Raw genomic sequence first — 18,052 nt, 5'->3', positions numbered from 1 at the left:
GGCTCATAGGGAGTGGCCCTATTAGGAGGTGTGGCCTTGTTTGTGGAAGTGTGTCACTGGAGTTGAGCTTTGAGATTTCAGATGCTCAAGCTAGACCCAGTGTCTCAGTCTCTTCCTGCTGCCTTCAGATCAGGATGTAGAACTTTCAGTGACCTCTCCAGTACTATGTTTGCCTGTGTGCTGCCATGCTTCCCTTCATGATGACAATGAACTAAACCTCTGAACTGTAAGCCAGTCTCAATTAAACACTTCCCTTTATAAGAGTTGCTGTGGTCATGGTGTCTCTTCACAGCAATAGAAACCCTAACTAAGACATTTGGCCTTATAAGTACTTCATTTATTACTTGGTTCTAATACAGTAGCCCTAGAGAGTGGGTAAGTACCCATTTTATAGATAGAAAATCAGAGACACAGAAAAGCTGATGTTCCCAAGACCACACAGAGATTAAAACATAGCCTGCCCCTAAGCCTCTGTTGGTAACACTCTACCACAGATTGGAAGCATAAGTGAAGGGTAGGTAAGGCAAAGGTGCTCTATTCTGTCTGATTAAAGAACAGAATGAGACTCAGTGCCTGTTCACTGAGTTGTTTCTATGAGTCTTCAGAACATGAAGTCTGGCCTTGGGTAACAACACATCTTGTTACCTACCTACCTTCCTCAAGTTCATAGCATACATCCATTGACCGTGTCAGACCTGTCTATCATCTTCTAGCTTGACTCATGCAGAACAACACATAGAGAAGAATTCAAGGGTTGAGGATGGAGGGATGTTCTGTGTACCGCTACTGTCTCGATTTCAAAGTTAACCCAAAATAATCCACCAAGGATAGCATTTTTTGTTGTTGCATTTCTTCCTTCCCATCTATGTGTGTTTTCATTGTGATATGGGCAAAAATTGGCTACCCTCCAAATTCATGCATCAGAGCCCCACTCTCCAAATACCTCCAAATGTGACTGTACTTGTAGATTGTATAAAATTAAGATAAAATAAGTATGGAAGAGTGAGTCTTGACCCTATTTTATTTGTGTCAATATAAGAAAAATCAGGATAACAACCTATGCACAGAGAAGACCCCATGAAAACCCAGGGACAGGATGGCCAGCCATCTATAAGCCAAGAGAATGTCAGAACTGAACACTATTAATACCTCTGTCTTGACTCTAAGCCTCCAATTTCTGTGATTTGAGATGAACCATGGATGGTACTCTGTTATGGCTACCTCAACAGCCTCACATGTTGATGAAGGGATTTTTAATTCAGAGCCTTCAGTAAGAACTACCTGTAAAAGTCTCAATTGCTTAAGTTCATTGAGGAGATTACCTCAGAGATAGAGAGCAACTTAAATTTCCTGTTAGAGAAGGCAGAAGTAAGAAAGACAGAGAGGTGGACATGACCCTCTGACACCTGAGAAGTGAGGAGGTTGGCTCCATCAAAGACTTCACCCTTATCACCTGTAAATTTCATGTCCCAGGATTATACTTGAATTGTCCCAGTTCACTGACATATAGATTTGGAGAAAGGAATTGTTTTATAGTCTGGTTACTATTATGAATTCATGACACTTAATATTGCTGTCATGCCCAGTAGGACTAGAATAGCACTTGAAGAAGGCCACACCCATAAAAGCAGCAATCCTCTAGCCTTGGAAATCCCTGGTGCATTTTGGAAGAATTTATCTACCCCATACATACCAAGTGACTGGTCCTGGATGAGTGGCAGAGCTTGACTTAACAAAAGCAAGCATTACACTTGTCTACTCAAAGTGCAAGGTGCTAGAAGGCAGCGTGGGTCTTGTCATCCCAGCTTTGGCTTCCTGATGCAGCTCACCAGACACCAGACCCTGGAAGTATCTTGGACAGTCCTAACAAAAACATTGCTGCAGGCTTCCCACATGCCCTGTAGATGCTACCTCTTCCCTGAATACATTCTATTTTTGTTTATATTGACTGAAGTCCTATTCTGTGGTTGACACCCACAGAGGCCTTGTTAGTGAAATGATTATAGTAGAATCAGATGCTGAAAGGTGAGATAGGAACAGCAAATGTATTACATGCAACACCATTCTTCTCAGGATGTCATAATCCATGTATTGAGATTTTTGAGCTATCTATTTCTTCACAGAATGGTTCATTATGCAAAGTTAAATTTATGCCTATTGATGAAAGTTAATGAATGAATTCATTCTTTTATGGATTTTAGTATTGCATCTAATAAATCTTTGCCTAGCTAAGGTCATAAAGATTTTCTTGTCCTATTTTCTTCTATAGTGTTTATAGCATTGGATTGTAATGATTAGAGACAAGGATGCAGGGTCCCTATTTGCATATACAAATCTAATTGTACCAGCATCGTTCAGTGAAAAGTGACTTACCATTCTTGCACTGCCTTTGTACCTTTGTCAAATTGTGTTATGTTTGTGTGTGGATTGGGTTTTGGCTCTCTAGTCTGTTCTATAAAACACTATGTCCATCTTTGAACCAGTCCCAGGTTATTTTGATCACTGTGATTTTACAATGAGAACAACACAGACGGAGTGACTGTATGGGCACTTAAGGCATCATATTTGATCCCTGAATGCTTTAGTGTGAAAGTTTTAGCTTGCCATAGCAAAAAGAGTTGTTAGCAACCCTAGAATATCATTTATCATACAGTCCTTATCTAAATATTGTTAATGTCTCTTAAACACCTACAGCTATTTAAAAGTGTGATAGAGCTCTTATCAATATCACTGGCTTCCCTTTCAGAATGTGTTCCTGATTTTACTTCTAGCAATCTATCCTTCTAAGTATTAGAAGCTGTCACCGGAGCTGCTTGCCATACTCGGAGGTTATTTGAGTCAGGCCTGGATCTGTGCTCTCTTTGCCTTCCATTGTCCTAATCTTACTTGGTTTTGTTCACACTCCTCTTATCGCCCTTGTTCATCTTAATTAGAATGTTGAGGGTCCTGTCTTTTTCGTTGGTCTTTGCCAGGAATCAGGGTTTGGATAGAGCCTTCCTTCCATCTACTATGCTATTTTATTACTTTTGACTTTTGTCTTCCTTCATCCCTCTTCTTGATGCTTTTAGATTTATTTTGTTGATTTTTTTTTTTAATGAGTCAAGTACATCCTTGGACCCTTTCTGGTCTATTTGGCAGTAAGGCACTCGAAGCTATAAATTTTGCTCCAAGCTGATATTTCTTGTGTTTTACTCCTTGAAAACTGGTCATTTTTCTTTTGATTTCCTCTTTAATCCAAAGGTTAGTAGCAGCTGGCTTTTATGTCCAAGTAGGTAGGATTTGGGTCGTTTTAAAATAATTTATGTTTAATTTTACTTATTATTTATTGAAAATTGTTGGATTATGCTTATGAACTTGTATCACTTTCTTGGGGTCACTTTTATGGGCATTCTTGGACCTTTGGAAAGGATGTATTTTTCTTTTATTCAGTGGATGTAAGGTTCTTTAAGTATAAATGACATCACATTTGTTAAACATGTTTTTTATTCCTTTATATTTTTTCTCTCTCTGCTGAATAAGCTAATTGAAATATCAAGAAAGGCATGGTTATAACAGTAATTTCACCAAATTTCCCTTGGCTTTGTAATGCTTTTTGCTGTATCCATTCAGCTTCTGGAGTCTGGTGTGCAAAGGCAGTCTGTTCTGTTGCTTTAATAAATACCGGTTTTGTGGGTACAGTATGGCTGTCTGTATCCTGTTGAGTGCTTTTCACCCCTCCTCTTCATTTTCTATCTTGGGGTCTTTGTTTCACTTGTCTGTGGTTAGTTTTGAACCTTAATTATTCCTTTGAGAGGAGTATTATTCCTGTTTTAACATTTGCTGTTTTTTGTTGATCTGAACATAGGGTTCTTGGGTCCCTGTTCTTTGCCTCTACCAGGTTATAACTGCCAGTGTTGCACACGAGAGGCTTAGGCCACTCTGATAACTATGTCTTGCTCCCCCTCTATTTCCCCATGAAAGCATGAGTGTTTGTGCATGCATGTGTGCATATGTACGTGCATGTGTTTATGTGTGTGCCTCTGTGTGTGTGTGTGTGTGTGTGTGTGTGTGTGTGTGTGTGTGTGTGTGTGTGTGTTCTATAGGAGAATGGTTAGAAGACAAGAAGAACCACATCAAATAAGGGTTGTCACCATACATAGTTCTAGGACACTCCATAATTACCAAGTTTCATCATAAGCATCACAAGTGGCTGTGACTCAGAGCCTTTCCATTCTCTCCCAGCCTTGCCATTATCCCTGACAACCTAGAGTGGGTATCTAGGTATTTTCTCCAGCCCATGTATGGAAAATTCTTCCACTGGTTTTCTCTTCAAGAGCTTCAATGGTTCTGATAGCCTCGGGATACATAGTAAGTTCAGGACCAGCATGTGATCTAGAAAACCCCGTCTCAAAAGATAAGAATGAAACAGATTAGCTGCTAAGTTATTGTCTTTGTATCTATTATCTTTGTGTCTACTTTGCTTCAGAAAGTAGCCATTAGGAGACACCGAGTCAGAGTAAGCAGGGGAACACAAGAGTTCCCCTAAAATGTCTCCTGTTCCTCCTCCCTTGGAGAGAACTTTTTAGTAAGACCTGCTTAGAATGTTGCCTTTGGAGGTGTGAGGCCTTCAAGTGTAGAGATCTAAACGGCAATATAGCAGTTTTACAATGAATTTAGCACCATTTAAAACAGATTAGGAGGCTTGGGTGTGCCTCGGTGAGTGGCAGGCTTGCTTAGCATGCCTGAAGTCCTGAGTTGCGTCTCCAGTACAATATGAATTAGGTATGCTGGTGGATGCCTGTCATCCCAGCATTCAGGCAGTGGAGGCAGGGGGATTAGACCTTCAAGATCATCTTTAGATACACAGTAAGTGCAAGGCCAGCACAAGATACACAAGACCCTGTCTCAAAAAAATAAGAAACGAAGCAGATTCGCTAAGTTATTTTTCCCTGGAATTCAACAAGGTGTGTAGACACCAGTGTCTCCATTTTTAAAAAGAAGAATGTTAATTTCCAGGCTATAGTTTGGTTCTGTACACAGTCTATTTTCAAAATGAGTTGAAAAGGCTTCTGGGAGCACTATGGTTTGGCAGACTGAGCACTTACACATCCCCTGGGAAATATTCCTATTCTGTGAGATGCCATCTGATTAAAAATGTGGGAGCTGTGAAATCGACATGTTTGCCTGTTTCTATGTGCTTTCAGAAGGTGTGTGCTCATCGAGAAGGAAGACAAAATATAGTTCTATAAATGTGACAAGAAGGCCATAAAAGCCACCCAAAGCATTTGAAGATTTAAGATCTAAATATTTCATTGATTGTGTAAAAGCAAAAAGCCTTGCTAAGTTGAGAAGTAATTGTCAACAATATGAGAAAATATTTTTTCTATCTTGTATAAAACTAAAAAGAAGTAAATAGGAGGAGAGGAGAGTCAACGATGAAGGAAAATTTATATGAGTGGGCTAGAATAAAGTAGACTTTTCTGAACCTTTTTTGTGTTGAAATATACATCTGTGGTGTTTAAAACCATTTCTTACCTCCTTAGAGACACGGTCTCACTATGTTCCCAGATTCCAGACTCAAACAATCCTCCTGTCTCAATGTTGTGTGGCTATTTTCTCTAAATCAAACCATCTCTCTTTAAGACAAAGTAGCCAGGGGTGTGGTGGCGCATACCTTCAATTCCAGCACTCAGGAGGCAGAGGCTGGCAGATCTCTGTGAGTTTGAGGCCAGTCTGGTCTACATAGTGAGTTCCAGGACAGCCAGAGCTACACAGAGAAACCCTGTCAAAGAACAAAAATCCTCAGTGAGTAAATGAAACCTGGAGGAGTTAGGAAGTAAAGAAGTGTCTGGACGCACTCCTGAAACTTCCGAGTGCCCAGGCCCCTCCCCCAAGGTTGTAGAAGAACAGTTAACAACTACTGGGAGATAGAGTCTCCAAGCAGCTGAATTTCCTACAGCTCAGGCAGGGCTCCAGCATGCAGCTTTTGTACGTTGTCACCTATGTTAGGGTGGGCTTTTTGGTGACACAGCTGCCTTTGAGTCATCCATGGTCCTGAAAGTAACGCCTCGCCTATACCCCTACAGGTTCTATCCCTGTAACCTCAGTGAACTCATCAGCTCCCTAACCTAGACTTGGCTAGAATTCCCTCTTTGGTATATCATTAGTCTTCTTAAAGTTACACACCTAGCTTCCCGAGAAGCTACTGCCATGCCTGGCTAAACGTTTTTCAAGTGTGTGATTCTGTTACTGGTTTCAATGGCCATGTTGTGTGACCATCACTCCTATTTCCAAGTTGCTGCAGCACCACCACCAGGGACTCTGTACCTATCGAGCACTAACTTCTCAGTCTCCTCCTACCATCCCTAGGAACCTCTATGCTTTTCTGACTCTGTGAATTCACCTATATATGGAAGCATTTCTGTGAACCAGAAACTAGTAAGGTGAGGTGGAGCCTGGTGAATAGATGCTCTTAACTGATGCACTGAGTTCTGCAGGCAGCAAAGTTTCAGAGCAAGAAATGATACAGCCCGGAGCAGTATTCTAGGTTGCCTCGTCTGGTGGTGCTCTAGAAGAGTCAAAGGAACTTGGACCAATCTGGAAAACAGGGACTGCCTCTTTAAGAGGCTCTCACCTCTCTCTGCTCTCTCCTCCCTGGTTGCTTCACCTTCCCCCTCCAAAGGACATTGCAACCTTTACAAATTACTAATGGCTGGTGATTGGAACCAATGAGAGAGAAGGGAAGGAAAACCAGAAGGGAGAAGAGAAGCCTGACCCAGAGCCCCAGTGTGTACTCCCACCTCTGGGCCCTCCCACCCCCTTGATGAGAGCGGTTTATCTGTGGTAGTTTGAATAAGAATGGCTCCCATAGTCTCATATATTTGAATTCTTACTCACCAGAGAATGGCACTATTTGAAAGGATTAGAAGGATTCAGAGTTATGGCCTTGTTGGAGGTAATGTGTCACTGCAAGTGGGCTCTGAGGTTTCAAAAATCCATGCCAAGCCCAGTCTGTCTGTCTGTCTGTCTGTCTGTCTGTCTCTCTCTCTCTCTCTCTCTCTCTCTCTCTCTCTCTCTCTGTCTCTCTCTCTCTCTCTCTGCTCATGGATCATGATGTAGCTTTCAGCTACTTCTCCAGCCAACTCTTGCCTGCTTTTATCTTCCCTGCCTTGATGATAATGATCTAAGCCTCTGAAACCGTAAGCAAGACTCCCACTAAATGCTTTCTTTTATGAGAGTTGCCTTGGTGTCCCTTCTCAGCAATAGAACAGTGACTAAGACACTGTTCTATAAACTTTGTCATTTTTTTTATAGGTCCCTCCTTCTGTAGCTAGTACTGCCTCTGCCTCCTCTTTCCACCTGTCTCTCTACTTTCCTGTTGCCTTCATTTCCTGTGTGGGCCTTCTTTTCTCTCCAGGACATACAATTCTTTGACCATCCCACGGAATGAACTTCGTGGTACCAATGGCCACCCTTCACCCAAGAATACCCATACCATTTGTGGGGACTGGTCCAGGATTTAAAGCTCTCCCCACTGGGATCTGAAAGCTTCTACCTAAGGTCAGTACGACTGAAAATCAAAATGGAGGACTCAGAGATGCCTGTGATCCTCTGGTAGTTCATGTAATCTTGTAGAGCAAGGGAACCCCCAGGACACAACTAGGGAACCCCCAGGACACAATTAGCATGGCCAACACCCTCAGTCAGAACCACACCCCATTTGAGGGGTGGGACTAGGAGGAGTAGGGTACCTAATCTTTGAATAAGAAAGGGCTTTGTCCTCAAACATCTAAACAGAGATTTCCTGCCTGTAACAGGGGGAAACCATGGTGGGGTTATGCTGCCACTCCTAAAAACCGGCAGTGCAACCAACCCACCTTCCTCTAGGAAGCAGCCGCACCTGCCAGGTGGGAGAGTTCTGATCCCAGCTCGAAAGTATCTAGTTGATCTCTTTGTGAACAGGATGCTTGGGCAGCTTTCCTCGCCGAGGCTGGAGCAAGTCCATGAAAGACGCACTCTTTGTTGACTGACTCTCCCACCTGCCCTTTCTGTGACCCTTTTCTCGTGGCTCATTCCTCACTACCAGTCTCCCCTTTTCCAGATGCTTCTTTTTCACCTCAGCCATCACATGCTTTCCCAGCCTCACTCCTTTTCAACTTGACCAAAAGAATTCAGACGTAAGGGATGATGTCATTCTTCTAGTAGTTCAGCATTCTCACAGTCACTGGGGACATTTTCCATCGGACGGCCTTTCAGAATACGGACCTTTATGTTTCCTAAATGAACACTTCGGGGGCCAGAAGAGATACGTTTCAGTCTTTCTCCAGGGAAACAACTATTAACTTAGGGTTAATCCGACTGTTATTTCATGAAGCCTCTTCCTCAAGATTTCAGATGGCAAACCTCTCCTTTTAATGATAGGTGCTTCCATAGACGTTGGGGCTTTAAGAGGAACTGTGGAGGACCAGGGACCAGGGTCCTGTAGGCAGAAGCCTCATGGGCAGAAACGGGAGGAAACTGGAAGATGCTGGGAGCTGATCCATGGCTAAGAACCAAAGCTCCACTATCAGGCCCCACACTTCCCTGGGACAGACTAGTCTGCACTAGTTGCTCCCTGCCGTAGGCTGGACCTGCCCCTCTAGATGTCTAGAGAATGTGTATGGAGAAGGGCAGTCCCCACTCGAGATTTCTGTCTTAGTTACAGTTTCTATTGCTGTGATGAAACATCAAGATCAAAGCAACTTACAGAGGAAAGGGTTTATTAGGTTTACCCTTCCACATCACTGTTCATCATTGAAGGAAGTCAGGACAGGAACTCAAACAAAGCAGGGACCTGATGCGGGAGGCAGGAGCTGCTGCAGAGACCATGGAAGGTCTGCTTATGCACTGCTTATGGGCTTATTCCCCATGACTTGCTTGGCCTGTTTTCTTATAGAACCCAAAACCCCCAGTGCAGGGATGGCCCCACCCACAATGGGCTGGGCCCTCCCCCATCAATCACTAATGAAGAAAACGCCTTACAGCCAGATCTTATGGAGGCATTTTCTCAATTGAGGTTCCCTCCTGTCTTAGGGTTTCTATTGCTGCAATGAAATAACATGGGGAGGAAAGGTTTATTTGGCTTATACTTCAGCATTGCTGTTCATCACTGAAGGAAGTCAGGACAGGAACTCAAACAGGACTGGATCCCAGAGGCAGAAGCTGATGTAGAGGTCATGGAGAATGCTGCTTACTGGCTTGCATCCCATGGCTTGCTCCAAGATGACCACTCAGCTGCCCCCTTAAACACTGGGCAGCATTAGATCCCCAAAATCTTTTTTTTTTTTTTTTTTTTTTTTGGTTTTTCGAGACAGGGTTTCTCTGTGTAGCTTTGCGCCTTTCCTGGGACTCACTTGGTAGCCCAGGCTGGCCTCGAACTCACAGAGATCCGCCTGGCTCTGCCTCCCGAGTGCTGGGATTAAAGGCATGCGCCACCACCGCCCGGCAGATCCCCAAAATCTTAAACAAAAGTGCGTCGTTTTTTTATGCCAGGAAGCCTGGCTACAATACACTCTGGGGGATAATGAGAAACGAACCCTCCTCCAAGGGGTCTAAATTATAATACCACCCTTCAACTGCAAAGGGTGCCTTACATGCACTCTACCTCTGGGATTACCCTTAATTAGAATTGCCAGTTAGATCCTGTTGTGCTAGCTGCTGTCTAAAAGATGAGTCTTTTTTTTTTTTTTTTTTTTTTTGAGACAAGGTTTCTCTGTGTAGCTTTGCGCCTTTCCTGGATCTCGCTCTATAGACCAGGCTGGCCTCGAACTCACAGAGGTCCACCTGGCTCTGCCTCTCGAGTGCTGGGATTAAAGGTGAGTCTTTTTTTTTTTTTAATAGTGATCCTTCCCTATCACATTCCCCATTTCTACCTTTGATTATCTCTCTCTTACTCTAGATGCTCCTGGGTCTCTGTATCCCATCTCAGCTCCTCTAGGACTGTGTTTTCCCTATCTTGGGAGCCCATTGTAGGCCTGTTTTTATGACTAGTTTTATGACAACTTGACACAAGCTAGAGTTATCAGAGTAGCCTCAATTAAGAAAATGCCTCCATAAGATTGGGCTGTAGGCAAGCCTTTCGGGCAATTTCTTAATTAGTGATTGATGGAGAAGGGCCTATAAGAAAGCAGGCTAAGCAAGCCATGAGAAGCAAGTCATGATGAGCAAGCCAGTGACTAGCACCCCTCCATGGCCTTGTATTAGCTCCTGCCTCCAGGTTCCTGCTCTGTTTGAGTTCCTGTCCTGACTTCTTTCAATAATGGACTATGAATATGAAAGCATAGACCAAATAAACCCTTTCCTCCCCAACTTACTTTTGGCCATGATGTTTCATCATAGCAATAGTAATCCAAACTAAGATAGGGCCCAACAAGATTCTCCTAACCTCCTTCCTAAGGTAGTAGGATACTCCCTCTGCATGAGGAGAACAAACCTCCCATACAACCCAATCTCTTTGTAGAAGAGAGAAGACTTCTAAGTTTTCTCAGGTTGCCTACCTTAATTTGCAGACACACACAAACCGATTGTGGATACAGGTTTTTAAACAGTTCCTCATCCCATGCTAAGCAGGAAGGATCTCAGGTTAGACACTGGTAAAGCGTTGACCCGTCTGCTTCATACAGCTAGATCATAGGTGCAGACTGCCATCCGTCATCACCTTAGAAAGTTTGGAGAGATCAGAAGGTAGCCTGTTAAGGTTAGCATTCTGTCTCACAGCGCTCTAGAAGGGAGGAAAGTGCTTTCTGACTCTTGTTAGTCCCCATTCCCAATCATGGCCAGCAGATAAGAATCACTGCAACCACTCTAAGCAGGTTGTAAGGGAGGCTGCTGCTTTGTGTCCCGCTAGTTGGCTCTGAACTCAAAAGCAAGTTCCCTGTGCAGTGTAAGCCACTGAGCTCAGTTGTCTAGAGAAGCGAGTGTCTTTTGGCTATGGACACTACGGTGAATTGTCATGTGCTGTTTAATCTATTGGGAAGCTGGTTCTAGAAATGGAATATGGTCCTCCCACTTCAGACCGAATATGTTTGTCCCTCAAAGTCCCTGTTGGGTTAGGCTGACCCTCTGATTCTCACACACAAAAAAAGAGGAGGACAACAAAACAGCACAAGAATAAAGTCATATGCCCTTAATGACAGCTAAAGAGTAGATTACTTCCAACAGAGGCTACTCTTGTTCATCCCACGACATAAAGATGTTCATAGTAAAAGCAGATAATGAGATGCTCATCCACAGAGGAAACAGGAAGGGCTTTCCACACAGCAGTCTCTCAACCAGAGACTCGAGTAGTTTTAAGCGAGGTTTCTTTTCTGACTTGTGGAGGAGGCTGCAAGGATAGATTTGAGGATTTTCGTTGTTTCTGACCCTCCTTTTTGCCATTTGCACTCATTCAAAACCGAGGGCATGGCGAGGATGAACCAGCCTCTGCTGTACAGACTATAGAACAAAAGGCAGAAAGATCTGGAACGTCAGTGCTGGAAACGAATTATCAAAAGCCATGGAGTAAAGAGGAGGCAAGCAGCTGGGCACAGTGGTGCACACCTTTAGTCCTAACATGTGGGAGGCAGAGTCAGGAAGATCTCTGTGAGCTTGAGGTCAGCCTGATCTACATAGTAAGTTCCAGGCTAGCCAAGGCTACACAGAGAGAAGCAAGCCTAATAGCCCTTCTAAGTCTCTCTCTGGTCTCAGGGAGAAAACATAAACAATTTAAAAGGGACACACAGAACCCTGTGAGGGGACATAAGGAGGAGGAGTTTGAATGAGAGTGTCCCCCATAGTCTGGGGTATTGGAACACTTGGTCCCCAGTTGGTGGTGTGGCTGGGAGGTTTAGGTGGTGTGGCCTTGCTAAAGAAGTGCATCACTGGGGACAGGCTTTGAGAGTAAAAAGCCCCACCTACTTCCAGTTTGCCCTCTGGGCTTCAAGCTTGCATTTGAAGACGTGACCTGAACTTCCTGTTCCTGCCACCATGCCTGTCACTGCAGCTGGGCCCATCCCCCAACCCATGATGGACTCTTAACCTCAGGGACCATAAGCCCAAATAAGCCCTTCCTTCTGTGAATTGCCTCGCTCATGGTGTTTTATCACAGTAACAGAAAAGTAAAAGGTCTCTCTGGAAAAGGTCCAACCCTACAAGTCTTGGTTTCCATAGTTGGAAATGATATTAGAATGGGTAAAATAGCTTGAGTTCTGAGAGAATCCAGCCTTCTCTAACTCATTCCCTCCACCAGACTTCCAGAGGAAAATTGGAAGGTAGATTTTACCGATTTTCAGGGACGTCCTAAAACCCATCTGCTACTGGTATAGGTAGATACATTTACCTAAGGGCCGAAGCCTTTCCTTAACAAACAGAAAGGGCAAATCACTCCCAGATTCAGAATAACTAGAAGCATACGGAGTACAATGGACCAGCCTTCAAAGCAGAAGTCACTCAAGGAGTCTCTCATGCCCTGGGAATATAATTTGACCTCCCACGTAACCTGACATCCCCAGTCTTCTTGTAAGGGAGAGACAAGAAATAGACTCCTCAGAGCCAGAGGAGTCAAGGGCATGACAAGAAAACCCACAGAGTCAACTAACCTGGGCTCACAGGGGCTCAGAGAAACTGACCAACAACCAGGGAGCCTCCATGGGACTGACCTAGGCCCTCTGCATATATGTTACAGTTGTGTAGCTTGGTCTTCTTGAGGGGGTCCTAACAGTGGGAGCAAGGGCTGTCTCTGACTCTTTACCTCCTTTTGGGACCCTTTTCTTCATATGGGGTTGCCTCTTCCAACCTTAATATGAGGGGAGGTATCTAGTCTTACTGCAACTTGATATGCCATGTTTGGTTGATATCCATGAGAGGCCTGGCCTTTTCTGAAGAGACACAGAGGAAGAGTGGATGGAGGGAGCAGAGGAGAGATGGAGAGGAGGGTCTGGGAGGAGAAGAAGTAGGGGAAATTGTGGTCAGGATGTAAAAAAACATAACAATAAAAAGAAAAGAAACTACTCCAAAGTCTTACTAAACTGATGTTGGAGCCCTAATCCCCAGACAAAGTTACTGCGAATAGTTTTGGTGCAGTTAAGGAGTACCCCATGGCCATGGAGGTTTTTGTATGGCATGCCTTTCCTTTTGAGAGACCTGCTGAATGACTCTAAGACTACCCAGCTAGCATGCCATGTCATTCATCTGGCCAGACTCCAAGTCCTCTCGGTTTTTCATACAAAGAGTCCCTGAGTGAAGATTGCTGAGGCCTCTCCTCTTCTGTACTAGAGATCTGGTCCTGATTAAAACCCTTGAGGATATCTCCTTCTGTGTCTACCCTGGACATTATCCTGTCATTCTATCCAGCCCTACAGCCTTCAAGGTAGCTGTCATGATTCCTGGAGCAACCCAGTGGGCCAACTCACCTCTCACAATTTCTTTACCTTTTTGGCTAGATTGAGTCAAACCCAGGAGATCCATAAGCCTTCTAGGACTGATCTCACCTTGTAAGCTGAGAGTCTTTTTTGGCACACCCAGACTTTTTCTTGCCTTGGAGCAATTCCTACTACCCTTACACTTCAGTGGGATATTTCCAGATTGTGGATCTATCACTTTTACCCTGACTAAACTCAGGCCACTGTCTTCTAGAAGACCATTTTTCTGGTGGCTACCTCAGACATGGCCCAGAGAAGTGGCATACCAAGTGTCCCCAACAGCTGTAGTATCTCCTTACAATAGGATCAGTTCAGGTCTAGGGATTGCAGGGAGAATAGAATGAACCACTTCAGAAAAGAGAGAGAGATTCATTAGAAAAGGCCTCTGTGTCTGGAGTAGAACATTTATGGTTGGTGGTTTTATTTGTTTGTTTGTTTTGTTTTGTTTTTTAGGAGGAGGGAAAGGGCTTAAATGTTTTAGTGAAATAAAATTCAGGGTTAGAAAAATGAATAAGGAACACAGAATGGATTTTCCAAGAATATGACTCTACCACCACTTGGGAGAGAGCTTGAACTCAGGCTCAACAAGGTCTGTTAGCTATCTTAAACGGGATCAGAGTTGTCCTGAATGTGGGGGCAAGGTCTGACAGCATCTTTTGGCATTATTTTACCATTGAAAATAGCCTCTCATAATATGTAATATGACATGCTATGTTCTAACTGCCCAGGTTCCCCAGCTGAGTGAGGAGATTAAGTTCCCAGTCATCAAACTCACAGGGTACACTTGTGTCCATGGACTATCTCTGGGCCATTCTATAAAACAAACCCCAAGGGAATTATATTTCCCTCTTAGATTGTAAGTTAGAGAATGGCATCCATCTCTTCCCCCGGTGAGATGGAACCCTGACTTAGCTCAGACTTGGCCTCCAGTGCCCACCACTATCAAAGAGCACACCTGGTACATGGGAGGTGGCATTTGCTGCTGAGAGAAAATGGCTAAAGACGCTTACACTCACTGATCTCTGGTGTGAAATTTTTAAACATTCCCTCTACACTACAGGGCTCTGGTGTATGGTTCAGTCTGTTGCATGATGCCGTTCATCTCACTAAACAAGACATACTAATTATGACATTTGAAGAGTTCTCTTCGTTAACCTCATCTCTTAATGTTTCCCATGAGGTGGTGATAGAAGACACATGGTGGCTGACCTCTGAACTTGAACTGGCTGGTGGGAGGTTTCTTAAGGTCTTGAATCAAACCAGTGGCCTTCTCCACGCTGCATATCTTACAGGAGCAAGGGCAGCAGAGAAACCGTCAGCCTTGCTGCCTGCGGAGGAGCTTTGCCATGGTTTTACTGCCTGTTCTCCTCTAATAAGGGCACATCTTCCCCAGCTGATAGTCAACCATTGTCTCAACAGGAGTTATAGTTATTCTTATGGTTTTGCTCTTTATGTCACTGATGTTACCACAACAACTTAACATACTGTCATCAAATGGCTGTCCTGCACCCCAGATCTACCCAGGCAACTAAGCTCTATCATAGCTCTCTGGGTTGTCCCTAGGGACCCAGCCTTAAGGGTCCTCCTTTCTCTGGTCAACACCCTAAAACATTGCCCTCTCTCGTCAGTAAGTAGCCAGAACAGTCATTGCCCCCGTCCCTGACCACAGTTAGTGTTGATCTCTGAGAGGGGGAATGAAGGATGGTCAAGGGAAAATGGGCTGATCTAGAAAGACGTGCCCCTTGAAGAGGGGCTTCTCCTTGCTTTTAGGATTGTTTCCTCAAACACATACACTCCCAGGACATTGTATCCTTTACAGGTTGCAAGCAGTACAAGTTTCTATTGGCCACCAGATGAGACCATTGAGGGACAAAGGGAGGCCAGAAAGAAGTCCCAGGGAACCTATACAAAGGCTGATCCAGGGCCCTGGGTTTACTATACCTCTGGGACCCCTCCCATTCCCTTCATGGGAGCTGTTTGTCTATCCTAATGACTTTTGTCATGTTTATCACAACACACACACACACACACACACACACACACACACACACACACGTGCACACACGTGCACACACATGTACATGCACACAGGCACGCACGCACACTTCTGCCCATGGCTGGCACTTTCTCTAGTCTCCGCATCTGCAGGTCACGTGATCTCGGTCACTTTCACTTGTGGATGGCAGCCACTTTCACAGTCAACACCTGTGGCCTCTTCTCTTTCCTGTCATTCCAGTTTCCTTCCGGCTTTTACTTTCCCTGCACGAGTCTTATTTCCCGGACACACGATCCTTTGTCTATCCTGTGGAATGAACTCAGTGGTACCCCTAGATAATCATCCTCATCCAAGCCCCCAGAGTAATGGTTTAATGGGATGAATGGAGGTCTTGAGACCCATTGAGAAGTAGTTTTTCAAAAGCTCTGGCTAGGGTAAGGAGTGCTTCAGGTTCTACTAAAATGGAAACAAAGATGTAGGAGGCATTTAGAGAACACACAGGAGGAATCTAGAAAGAGGCCACATGACCCAGCAAAATTACCTTGAGGATGGGATGTGGGTTGGGGCAATGATAAATGTTTACAGTCTCTGTAAAGTGGGTGATTAAGTTTTAAAAGGCAACTTTAACACCATTTAAATTAAGTTTCTATTAAAAGTCACAGAAATAGTCATTTAAGATATCAGCAAAGAGAATTAACAACAACGACAATAAAGGCAGAATAGGATTGAAGTTCTGTTAGAAAAAAAATAATCCCCAATGGTTCAGAAGAAGAGGAAGCGAAGCCTCCTTAAGAAGTCAATGTAGAATAACTGATGGTGCAGACACAGGGGGTGGGGAGTAAAGTTGATGGGCGTTCATGATGGAAGAGTGTGTGGTTATTTGTGATGACAGGAAACAAGGCATCATGGTTCAACTCGTGGAACTTAGACCCAGATGTTGGAATTCCTACTCTACTGTGTCCTACTCAGGACAGAGATTGACCTGTAGCTGATCAAGAGCCACAAAGGACCTAGGACCTGAGGACAGAACATGCCGTGTGCTGTGAGCACGGTACCCAGGAGGATATTGAGACCTTTCCCTGCCTCCAGGTGCAGGTCTCTGTGAACATCTACACGTACGATCAGAACTGCTGGACACGAGACTTGGAAAACACTTGAGCCTTTCACAGGCTGTAAAAGAGAGAAACAGGCTGTTCACTAACATGATTTCTAAAGCTTTGTCATCTGAGAAGCTTCTCAGAATGTGGGGAAGCTTGACTCTTTGGAGGATTCCCCACTCTATCTCAGTCCCCATTCTTGGCCTTTAGGATATCTCCATTCCTAACTCACGTCTCCTCATAGAGAAGTCTACCCTTGATTAAGGACCTCCTCAGCTTATCTAATGACACCTAAGTCAGAAACTTGGCTACAGGTCTGGGGCCTCGTGTAGGGCAATGAGCAAGGGACTCATCATGGATCAGTTTCTTTCTATACTTCCCTGGTTTCTACTCCCTGCTAACCAACCCAGCATTCAGGACCATTACTGCATTTTTGTGTCTTGTTTCCCTAGCCAAACTCCAACATGGTCTGCCTAGCTGGCCACTTCTGTGTGCTCCACCAGGATGGTAGAGAAGTCAAGACAGTGTGTGCAGAGACACCTACCTCAGGTACCACTGCTCACTCCATGCTGAGAGCACCACATTCCCTCTTCTCTTTGAAGGGAACTACTGACAGAGATTCTTTGCTGGATCATATAGAGTCATGTTCCTGTCTTAAGCCCAACGGTGCATTTCCTCATCAAATTTAGACTTCACCTGGATCTATTCCTCAGCCTCTAGCCTTCCTTGGGTGCTGTTTGATAACTCTGGACAACCTTCAGTAAAGATGGTGTTTGTCAATTAAACCCTTCCATCCACCCCAATAGCTTCTCTTATTTACTTTTTATCCAGTACCCCAACCTGCCCCTTGGTCATCCATTTGCTCTTGGCTGTGCTACGTCAGTGATGAGCCCTCTCTCTCTCCTCCCTCACAGTGGACACCCATGCCTATGGTAACAACCAAACAGCAATAATCTTCCTTAGGACATTAATGAGAATCACAGGATTTCCTTTTTTGTTTGTTTGTTTGTTTGTTTGTTTGAACACTACTAATCTTTCCTGTCTACCCTTTCCCACCATGTGGACTTCCCCACCATTTCCTAGACCCTCCAGCAGCCCCTCAGCACCCCATGTTCAACCCAGATGTCATCTCTCTGTGGCTCTGGTCCCTCCTGAATGCCAACATGCAGTGAGGTTCATCGTCTCGAAGCTCAGACTCTTGGCATACTACATCTCAGCCTTACTTCTCTGCTTCCTGAATGAAAAAAATGATCCCAACTGCACTAGGTTTTTTCTGGGGAGCCACCAACCACCTCCCAGATCATGACATGCAGACTTATTAGTTTTGAATGCTTGGCCTAGCTTAGGCTCGTTTCTGGCTAGCTCTTTTAACTTAAATTAACCTGTTTCTCTTTATCTACCTTTTGCCTCAGGGCTTCTTACCTTTCTTACCTCTGTATATCTTACTTTCACTGCTTCTTGTGTCTGGCTGGCTGGAGGCTGCCTGGCTGGCCCTAGACATCTCTCTTTCTTTCTCCCTCCTTCTCTCCTCCTTCTCCCCTCTT

General features: G+C 44.4%; 1 long non-coding RNA gene across 1 annotated transcript in view; it reads right to left on the bottom strand.

Moving 5' to 3' along the window:
• LOC128099951 (uncharacterized) overlaps window positions 1-18,052 on the bottom strand; it is a 44,808-nt gene that overhangs the window by 25,886 nt on the left and 870 nt on the right. Inside the window, exon 2 of the long non-coding RNA XR_008214615.1 lies at window positions 10,515-10,675. This is a non-coding gene — a long non-coding RNA (uncharacterized LOC128099951). The remainder of the gene's footprint in view (window positions 1-10,514; window positions 10,676-18,052) is intronic.

This window comes from Peromyscus californicus, unplaced genomic scaffold (genome assembly GCF_007827085.1).
Source record: "Peromyscus californicus insignis strain IS unplaced genomic scaffold, ASM782708v3 Scaffold_6__1_contigs__length_162567912, whole genome shotgun sequence".
NCBI classification, from domain to species: Eukaryota; Metazoa; Chordata; class Mammalia; order Rodentia; family Cricetidae; genus Peromyscus; species Peromyscus californicus.
This window is presented reverse-complemented; position numbering and strand designations above follow the sequence as displayed.